The sequence below is a fragment of the Nuphar pumila genome, chromosome 15 (assembly GCF_984573655.1).
Source record: "Nuphar pumila chromosome 15, dmNupPumi1.hap1.1, whole genome shotgun sequence".
NCBI classification, from domain to species: domain Eukaryota; kingdom Viridiplantae; phylum Streptophyta; class Magnoliopsida; order Nymphaeales; family Nymphaeaceae; genus Nuphar; species Nuphar pumila.
Window position 1 is genome coordinate 27,690,349 of NC_143263.1, and position 11,160 is coordinate 27,701,508.

Sequence of the window (11,160 nt, forward strand, 5' to 3'; positions counted from 1 at the left end):
GTGAGGTTGCTCCTAACCATTACTATCCTGAGTCCTCACTTGATAAGTGGATCTTACCCGCTTATAGGTAAGATTTGAAGACCTCAACCCAGCTCTCCTCTGTTCTCTTTTTCTTTAGGGACGACCAAAAAAAGAGCATCGTTTTGTGTATGTCCCATTAGAGAGAGAGCTTTGTTTTATGTTTGCTGCCTGTGTACCGACTTAGAGAGAATAAAGCAAGATGACTTTGTCAACCATGACTAAGCGAAGAAAATGCATGATTGAACAATAATGCTCACAATCATTATATAAAGAAGGTGGTGACACTACAAGGTCCAAGAGAAACAAAATACAATTACATAAACAGATGTCAAAATTCACACGAAATTCTATATTCCCTAGGTCTTTGGAATTACAGCATCACTACTTGATTAAAAATGCATCATCCACTGTGGGCTTGAGTCATTCTCTAAAATAACAAGACAATACAAGGAAAAAACAGGGAGTTCACGATGGCAACATAGTTTCACATACTAACATACGCAAATTGATACACTATTCATTTTAAGTCTGTCCTTTAGAGCAAATCTAGAGAACACAAGAATTCGTGAGACATAAAAATCCTACTGACAGGCATTCAACGGTCATCCGTGAGTCGGTATACATCGCTGTCGACGAGCCAAGGCTTGAGCCATTTGGAGAGGGCAGCAGGGAGGAGGACGATGACCAGTTCTTGGTGGATATGGGGTTCGTCTCCGACTGGCTCTTGGCCATATCTGGTGGGTTGTGATCGTTGTCATTCTCGAGCTACTAATCGCAATCTCCACGGTGCTCGCGGTGGTCTCCTCCTGCTGTGAGCTTCTCTCTCTGCAATTAAGGGGAAGAAAAGTTATGGGTGGTGTTTGGATGAAACTGATTGTTCGAAAAACTAGGAGAAATCTGGAATCTTTCAATATGAAGCACCATCTAACATGAAAAATTACCTCAGTTGATACTATTTTTTTTTTTGGATAATTGGGTACATCCTAAAAAAGGCCTTTGGGTGCTCATTTGTCCAGAAAAATTGGCCAAAGTTGGGATCTTTTTCTTGCAAAAGATTATGTGGAATAGTAGAAAATCTCAATTTATCTCCTCTTTTTTGGAATAAGTGGGTGCACCCAAATACCCTAGAGTGTGTTTGGATTAAAGGGACCAATTCATTCTTTGTTGTTGTAAAAGGAATGGGGCATTTCATTAATGATGCTAAGATTAATTTGCATATAGAGTTTAAGATGAAGGTTTTGCATAGAAATTATCAAAGTAGTTATCAAATATTATAATGTCAATATGATGTTAAGCCAAAATAATAGTTACAAATGATTGTGCAAAGTAATGGCTATTTGTTTAATGGCTATTCATTGTTTTATGCTAAGAAGATAAGTGGAAATAGGAAGAATTAGGAAAGAAACCCAAAAGATAAGAAATTTGATTTAAAGCATTTTAATAGATTTTAATGTTTTTTTAAGGTATTTCAAGGGAGCCTTTTTTGACCAGTTACAAATAGCCGAGGATTCAATTTCAATAAGACACTTCCGTTCAAGAACTTTCCATGTGTTGTCTGGAAAATAACCATAATCGTCCCACATATATTTCGGATATTCCATGTTTACTCCAGTAAAAAAGCATGCTATGTCTAAAAATATGTTTATGAAAATATAAAGAATCAGTAAATATGTTTCGGATATTCCATGTTTACTAATGGATTTCAGTAAATTTTTTATGAAAATATAATGAATCAGTCAGAGAACACTACAATAAAGACACTAATTAGCGACGGAACTTTGCGATAGATTTTTTTGTCACAAATTTGTGATGAATTAGCGAGAAAAAACTATTCATCGTTAAAATGCGAAATATTTGCGAAATTAGCGAGAGAACAAATTTCGTCGCTAAGTAGCGACGGATTCGCAACGAAAAAAATGTCTCAAATTTCATCGCAACTTAGCGATAAAATTTTTCTCATCGTGAATCCGTCGCTAATTAGAGACGGATTAGCGACGAAATTTTTTCGACGCTGATTTCGTCGCTATTTTTCGATAAAAACAAAGCGCAAAATTCTACCTCCCTCTCTCTTTCTCTCTCTGATTACCCCCAACCCCTTCTATCTCGTTTTCTGTCTTCTTTCCTCTTGTTTACCCCCTCTCTCGCCTTTTCGTCTTCCACAATCAGCCACTGTGAGCCCACCACTGGTGAAATTCCGGTGACCTACGACAGGCAGTGAAGAGGTAGGATTCCAACATCCTTTCTCATGAAAAAAAGGGGGAAACCCCTTGAATTTTCATTTTCTTCTTTTCCTTTTCGCAGAAACGAACATCGTTCCCTGGTAATCCGTCTTCCTCTCTCTATTCTTCAAACCCTAGGTAATTTGTCTCTTCCTCTCTCTATTCACGCTTTGATTTCTAAATGTTGGTGGCAGATTTGTCGTGGGCATGAAAATCTTACACTATATTTCAATAATAAATACCAATTGTTGGGCACGCCTTTGAAATAGGAACCTACTCACTCTCCCCCGCCAAAGATCGTCAATTTGGAGAATGGTTTAAGAACTTGTATCGCTCCACCGGGTAATGATGAGTTTCAATGCTCCTGGCTTCATTCATCATCAGTTGAGTTCTCCATCTCCTATTACAATCTCGTGTTCGGCTGCATTGGGGTTGACCCATTTTCAAAGGGGTTGCTTTGGTCGGCTGGTGCGTCTCCCCGATACAAGTGTTTCATTTGGCTAGTGGCTTCAGATGGGGTTCTCACGCAGGACAATCTTGTGTGTTGGGGCTTCGCTTTAGCGGGCTTTGTTGTCTTTGAAAGACTACCTGAAACCGTCTGCCACCTGTTTTGGGCTTGCACCTATTTCCAGCACATCTTTAGGGCTTCATGATTGCAAATGACAATCTCTATCAGTGAGGAAGCGAGACGTACTTTTGAACCAGTCATTCGTTCCAATGGGGTCTGGCCGACTATTCTTTTGGCATGCCTGGCTGCTTGTAGCTTGATGGGCTGTTTGGAAGGAGCGTAATGTGTGAGGACCTTTGATGGAAAAGAAAGCCCACCAAACATTCTGCTTGTGCGGATCTTATCTGACGTCTTGCTTCTAGCACAAGCAAACTAGCCTGGACATAACCTGATTTGAATGAGGAACATTTTTCTTTAATCCTTGGCAGGTTATAGTGGTCGACAGTCCTTCGACTCAATCTCCTAATATGTAACTTGATGACTTTGTCATTCATATCTCTAATAAATAAAATGTTTTCATTCTTCTTCTTCAAAAAAAAGTAAAGGATCAGGTGCAATGTGATTTCACACTTTTAATGTACTGCTGCACCTGATCACCCTTCATCTTCATCTCTGGGATTCAGTCTGTGAAGTGCAATGCTAGTGTCATATAAAACCAATGTTAAGGATGTATTCATCTTATAACATACGATTTGTTTTGCAGTGGTGAATATGTAGTGGGTAACAAACACCTTCTTCATGACTTGACTGAGATGGGTCTTTGGTCTCCATCTCTGAAAAACAAGATAATATATGAGAATGGCTCTATACAGAAAATCCCTAAGGTTCCAGATGGTCTCAGATCAATTTACAAGTATAGGAATGCAAACCTTTCTTCCATTGTGTTCAGCCATTAGTTTGAAAAACAACCTTTTACAATTATCTTTGTTAGAACTGGGAGATCAAGCAAAGAACTACGGTGGATCTGGCTATTGACCGTGGATGCCCATTGTTTGCTAATCACATCTTTCTGATTTTTAGATGATGTTTGTTTGAAATTCAGTAGTTTGATCCATCGCAACATGGTTTAGTGGTAGATTGGCTTTACATGATCTTTCTAATTTCCCTGTTTTATCTTATTTAGTTGATTAGAAAGTTCATTTTGTGTTTTTGTGCTTTGCAGTTGTCTCCTTGGAAATTGTTGTGTTTTTTATCAACTAAGACAAGTTAGGAAGTTACTCGGTGGATCATGGAGTGTGGGTCTTAATTGCTCCATTGTATTGTCCATCTGAAGGTTGCTGAAGATGATGATGCAGTTGCAAGGAAAAAATAGGGCATGGGTTTTGCAGGAGTGTTGTTTATTCATCTGGGAAACTAAGATGGGTGTTAATTGCTTGTTATAAATCTTAATCTATGAGATTGATCTTAACATGTTTCTGTTTTCACCATTGTAGGTTGCATGATCAGGAACAACACATCATCTGGCAATGGTAAGCTACTCATTCTATATCTCATGTGTATGGTTGTATGTTTTGTCATGTGATTGTCTGTATGCACACATGGGGCACATGAAAAAGTTTATAATGTAGTAGGAATGGGTATTCTAACTTGACAAATGTGGCAATAGTTTTCAGGAAAGCCTTTGGTTATAACAGAAATGGTGCTGGTGGAGTCTTTGATGGAAGCACAGATCTTTCCTATCAGCAAGTTGTAGATGATGGTGCTGATATAATTGATTGCTCTGCTCAAATGACAAGAACGCTAGGCCAGAGTAAGAGGTCCAAACCCATCCCACAATAGGCAATAGGCATGCCTTAGAGCTGGACAGATTTGTCACATTTGAGACTTAATACTGCTCATTCATATATATTTTTGAGGTGAACGCGCATATATTTCGTGAAAAATACTATCTCATTCTTCTTGTGTCTAGTTACACATGGCTCAGAACACTTTGATGTGTGATTGTAAATCTTTTATTCAATCTTGGAAATGTACTTGAGGCATCATGGATGAGCACTTTTGTTAAAAATTATAGCATCTCGTAGCCAGTAAGGATGTGTCATTTCTATCAACATCTGCATTTATCATGGGTCATCTTTGAGTTGGATGGCGGCTTTAAGCCATAGTATTCATTTTAATGTATTTGGTAAAATATTGTCTTGTATCTGTACTGTGAATGATATGATTTACATTTTACACTAACAAGCATTAATCTAGCATTTAATCTCTAACATCATGAATGTAGTATCTAGCATTATATACCTGCAATTGTACTAAAATGTAATAAATAAATTATCTAAAATGCAGTATATGCAACATCGTGTGTAATGGATCTGTTGTTGAATCTTGTGTTTGCATGTGTGTGTGCTCTATCAAAGCTATTTTTGTGTCTTTGTTGACCTTTGAATTTGCCTCTGTAATTTCATTCTTGGAACTAAGATGTTTTTTTACCTTATCCACTTAATTCTCATGCACCCAAAGAACAAACTGATTTTGAAACTAATGTGGTTAATGTATCACATGTAGTCATAAGAAAGGTGGCATCTCCTGATCACGGTTTGACTTAAAGTGGTCAAAATCAACAGCCTGATGACTCATTCATGCTCAATGAATTGACAGATACATGTCAAGTTCAGAATTGGCCACATGCCGATGAAGAAATTAGTGAGGGAGCACATGGTTCAATGAATTCAAGTGATTGCATTTCACAGTCATTTGTAAGCAATGAAAAGCTTAAAACTCCTATTTATGATGAAAATTTGCACCAGTATAAATCGTTGTTGGAAGACCGGATAACACTATAAATCGTTGTGGGGCTTGTTGGAGACCCGAAAACACTACAAATCGCTGTAGGAAGGCCCGACAATACTACAAATCGTTGTTGGAAGGCCGGATAACACTATAAATCGTTGTTGGGCTCGTTGGAAGGCCGAAAAACACTACAAATCACTGTAGGAAGGCCCGACAATACTACAAATCGTTGTTGGAAGACCGGACAACACTATAAATCGCTGTGGGGCTCGTTGGAGACCCGAAAACACTAAAAATTGTTGTAGGGGAGTCATTGAAAAAATCGCGGGAAAGAAACAGAAAAAAAAATAGAAAAATCGTGGGAAGGGGTGTTACGAAAACCTCGAGCAAGAAACAACCGAAGGAAACATGAGCCCCACGATTAAACAAAACGCTTTATTGCTCTTTTTCGATAGTTAAAAGAGGGAAAGAAAATAAAAAAAATTATACAAGGCCCCAAAAAAAATTGGTCCGGGGGGGCGCTGCCCCCCGAGCCCCCCCGCCAGGGGCGGCCCCCCCTGGACCGCTGACCGCGCAGCGGGACTCGCACCGGGGGGGAGCCCCCGGACCTCACTCCTGTAAGGGCAAAAACTCTAAATCAGGCTCCACAACTCATCAAGTTGAATTATGCTACCCACGCTGGGAGGAGCCCCCAAACCCCCTCCTGTAAGGGCAAAAACTATGAATCAGGCTCTACAACTCATCAAGTTAAACGATGCTACAGTCAGTGTGCAGGTCAGTCGGTGTTTGATGAAGCAATGTAGGATCGTCTGCTGGATGTGCACAGAAGTAGAAAGAGAAGGGAGAGAGAGTGAGAGGGTTGATGTTCATGGCCTTCTCCAGGGGGAACTCTTTGTCTCCCTTGATTTCTTCTCTAGAGAGAGAGAGGGTTTTACAGTATTTTACGGAGAAGAAGAAGAAGATGGCGATGAAAAGTTCAAACAAACATTTTTGATGGCTCAGGTTCGTTTCGCCGGATGACCATCGGATCACCGGCTCACCATCGTTTCGCCGGATCACCATCGGTGAAACGATTAAGGTTTGTTTTGCTGTGTAGACTTTGAAGAGTCAACATCATCCTCGACTTTCTGGATGGAGGACATGTTTGTCCTTTTTTTGAACCGTTTGTTTTTTCTTTTTTGAATGAAGGGCATTTTTGTCATTTTCTCAAATCATCGTTTTATGAGAAGAATAGCAAGAAAGGGTACTTATGTCTTTGCAACCACACCAGACTCCAATGCTAAGTGATGTCAACATACACAGGAATACGAGCCCCATGTGCTTGTATACGTGGTGCTCATTCAGACCCCCGAGCACAGACGTGGGATTCGGTGAATCATCGGGGGATATTATACACCACGGTCCCGAGTGGTGAAAGCCCCAAGGGGTTGGTCTAGTGGGGTGGAGCCTTGGCTGCTAGAAGAGCAATCAAGGTTCAATTTTCATAGGCATCGTCTCTCTGCGCAAGCCAAAAGGTAGCATAGGCCCCGGAGGCAGGGGTCACAACAACTACAACTGTAGGTATAGCAACCCACAATATCATAGCTCTATTGTCAGAAAAGGAGGGACATTTTAGGAATTTATCAAAAGAAGAGTGGCTAAAATAGGATTGAAGGATTCCAAGAAATGCATCAAGTCGACGAATCCTCTCAACCTATGTCACAGGGACATGCCACTTAAGGGGCAAATCGCATGTCGTTACGATAAGACACAGATTCGCAGGCCATGATGCGACAAGGGCAGGACACATGTAATAGTGTGTTTGACACATTGAGACGATAAAAATGCTTATAAATATATTGTTTTTAATTTTTAATAGATAATATATATATATATATATATATATATATATATATATATATTATTGTATATAAATATATAATATATGTACAATCGTGTCTCGGTATCTTAATTTTTAAAAATTATGAATAGTATCAAGCGAATCCGCATAATATGATCCTAACGGAAGAACCAGTACTAAGATTGCCCGACTGTCAGCAACCATTTGAAGTGCAGACTGATGCGTCTGACTTCGCAATCAGAGGGGTGTTTCTCCAGGAAGGACATCCCATTGCATTTGAGAGCAGAAAGCTAAATGATGTTGAGCGTTGATACACTGTGAACGAGCGTGAGATGTTGGCGATCATGCATTGGGATGACAATGTTAGCCAACCAATGAGTAACCTTCTCAAGCAGGTTAGAGAAGCTTTAAAGAATTATCCAACGGCCCAACAGTTGATCACATTGGTAATGAAAGATAAGACAAAGATTTTTGCTAGAGGACGATTTGCTCCGCTCAACGAGCAATCATTTATATATTCTTTGACAGGATACTTTATGAAGGTGCTTAATGCACGAGTACCATGAGACTACTTGGGCGGGTCACCCAGGACAACAAACAACATTGGCATTATTGAAACATGCATATTAGCCACAAATTCACAACCATAGTCCATTTGAAGTTGCAATCGGACAACAACCACAGACTCCACACTCACTTGCTATATGAGAATGTGGCAAATCACCTTATGCATATAAGTTTGTCAGGAACTGACAGGATCAGATAGAGTTAGCAAAAGCGTATTTGAACAAGACGACCAAGCGTATGAAGAAGTAGGCAGTTGAGAAACGTCGGCCAACCGAATTTCGTGTTGGAGACAAGGTGTTGGTGAAGCTCTTTCCCGAACACACAACCATCTTTCAGGGTCACCACCGAGGCCTCATTCGCAAGTATGATGTCCCTTTACAATCACCAAGTGTTTTGAAAATTTGGTGTGCCAACTAGACTTGCCATCAAACTTTCAGGTGCATTCGGTCTTCCACATATGCAACCAAAATCCATTTCATGAACATGAAGGAGACCCTCAACGAAGCATGCCTCAATGTGCTCCCATTCTGCAATGCACACCATCAACGGTTAGCATCCTAGCTAGAGAACCAAAACTCATCATCAACCACTTCAATAACTATCTTGGTGAAGTCAAAAAGTACCTAATGCAGTAGAAAGGTCTGCCAGAATGTGAAGCCATCTGGAAGAAAGCTACCTACATGTTTCAGCATCGTCAACTTGTAAAAGACTACCATGAACAATTGGTGTCGAGGACGATGCCAACTTAGGTGGGAGAGCGTGTTATGTATTGCTATGTTTTTACCTTTTTCTACTTTGCTTTCGAGGTAAGGATGTATAAAACATGTTTTTTTTATAGATACTTCTTACTTTCTTTATGATTTTGTACATGCCTAATCTTGCTTTCGCTCCTACACGTGTGTTTTGAGTTGCTTGTGCGCTTAAAAGACCTGCTTTTGGTGATTGTGATTACATGAAGCTACATTGTAGGGGCCTTTGCTTCTAAGCCTGTGAGAGTACCTTACACTAACAAAAACCCTTATTGGCGACGGGCATGGGCCATCATGATACCATTCACCTTGAATGGCCCTGTAGACAGCAAGCAACGTTAAAGGTTGTGGTAAAGAATGAAATCAAATGCTAAGCAAATACAACAGATCAAGCTTCAAGAAACCCAAGCCCACATCTGAAGCAAGTCAGCAGAACCACAATTAAAAGATCACACCTAAAAATAGGGGTGGACATTGGGTATCTCATTTATTCAATTATCTCTATCTCTTCCCGCCACCTAGGAGATGCAAGATAGCATCCTTCTTGTGTACCGGACCAATACTAAAACCACTAACTGAAATTTTAACACTAAATTCTCTACCAAAGCTTCCAATGGGCCAAGATGCTTACACGTACACACCTTCACCATTCTTCTCAATCATTTTCATTATATTCTGAAGGTCAAATGAATGTTTTTCAATGTAGATATTTTGGCTTTAAATTGCAAATTTGCCACAACGTATGATATTATGACCAAATTTGAGAATGTTTTTCAATGTAGATATTTTGGCTTTAAATTGCAAATTTGCCACAACTTATGATATTATGACCAAATTTGAGACAATATAGCACTCTAACTCAAGATGAAAGGAAATGCACTACAAGAAAAACGTGGATTAGCGATTGACGATATCCGTCGCTAATCGTCCGTCGCTAAACTGTTTAGCGATGAAATGACGATGGATTAACGACAAATATCGTCCGTCACATAATTTTGATCGCTAAATAGCGCCAGAACTTATCTGTCGCTAATTTGTGATAGATTAGCGACGGATCATATCCGTCACGAGTCTATCACACCTCAAGCCGATGCGAGGCACACCTCAAGCCGAGGCGTACACGCCTATTCATGGAAAAAGTTGCAACTTATGCAAAAGATACTTGCAGATAGGAATCTAAGTGTGATGTTATGATGTTATACGCAACACTGAAACTACAATCAGCTCTGCAGCATATCCAGCTAATCACCGTAGAGTGTATATATCTTTTTTCATATGAGGTGCTGAGATGAAAGCACCGGATCAAGCCCCACCGGTGCATCCGTAGCTTTCAGAGGTGGGCCATGTAAGGCAGGGTGGTTGTGGGGCCCCACCTGGGTTTTCATCACTTCTGCAAGGGTTCCTCGTCATCAAAAAATATATATCTTTTTTCATATGAATTGAAAGTTGAAGCTATTTTCCTCTGACAAAGAGAAGAATTCAATCATCGCCAACACCAAAGAGTTTGATAGAAGATATTGCATATATATTAAAACTACTGAGACCTCGAACCTTCCACATGTGAAGCTTAATCCAGGAAGGTGAACCAATAATAACCATGAACTTTTTTGTAGTACAACAGAGAATCTTTACATGACCAAAAACAAAATGTTACCGTATTTCACACAGAAATCCAAATGCAACATTGGATATTGTTTTCAACTAAATCAGAACAATATCCTTCAGAATAGTTAACAGCCTCAACGAGCCAGATATACACCATCAATTTTTCACATCCTCCGGTGAGAAACGAAGGAAACGTCGTAAATAATCTAAAAACAACACGAAGGAAAATCCAATGCCTTCAAATCAGCAATCATGTATCAAAAGCAAAAAATCTCAAAAGAACGAACCAAAAATGAGGGAGACACGAATCTTTACCGTCGAATTGGAGATCTCCTCTCTCAAGACGCCGAAATCCCTCCAGAATGTACCAGCAGCACGAGAAACACCTGAAATTTCTGCGGAAGAAGCAGAGAACGCATCGATGGAAAGAAACGAACCCGATCAAAACGAAACCAAAGGAAGAGGAAAGATCAAATCCTTACCCAAAATCAGGTTCCCTCCCTCCTTCCCTTAGTGGCGTCCGTTTCAGAGGAGAGAATGACAGATCTCGCCTCCTTACGCTTTTCTGAGGATCCAAAAGGGAAACGCCCTCCACGTTACGGAAAGAGAGAGAGAGAAAGTGAGAGAGACGTAATTACGTATATACGTTTCCAGCGCCTCGACGCGCCCCATCTCCTCCACGATGCCCGTGAACAGGCACCTCACCACCGTCGTCATGTGCCCTCTTCTTCTTCTTCTTATCTTTCTGCTGCTGCTGTTTCTTGAGATTGGGAGAAGGCGGATTGATGGATGGGCGATGCGCTTTGGCACAAATGGGGTTAGTATGGAGAGAAACGAATTGAGGAACCAAATTCGGGAGAGGGGAAGGATACCGATGGAAGAGGGGGAAGAGAGAAACAGATCGAGATCGAGAGGCGTTGC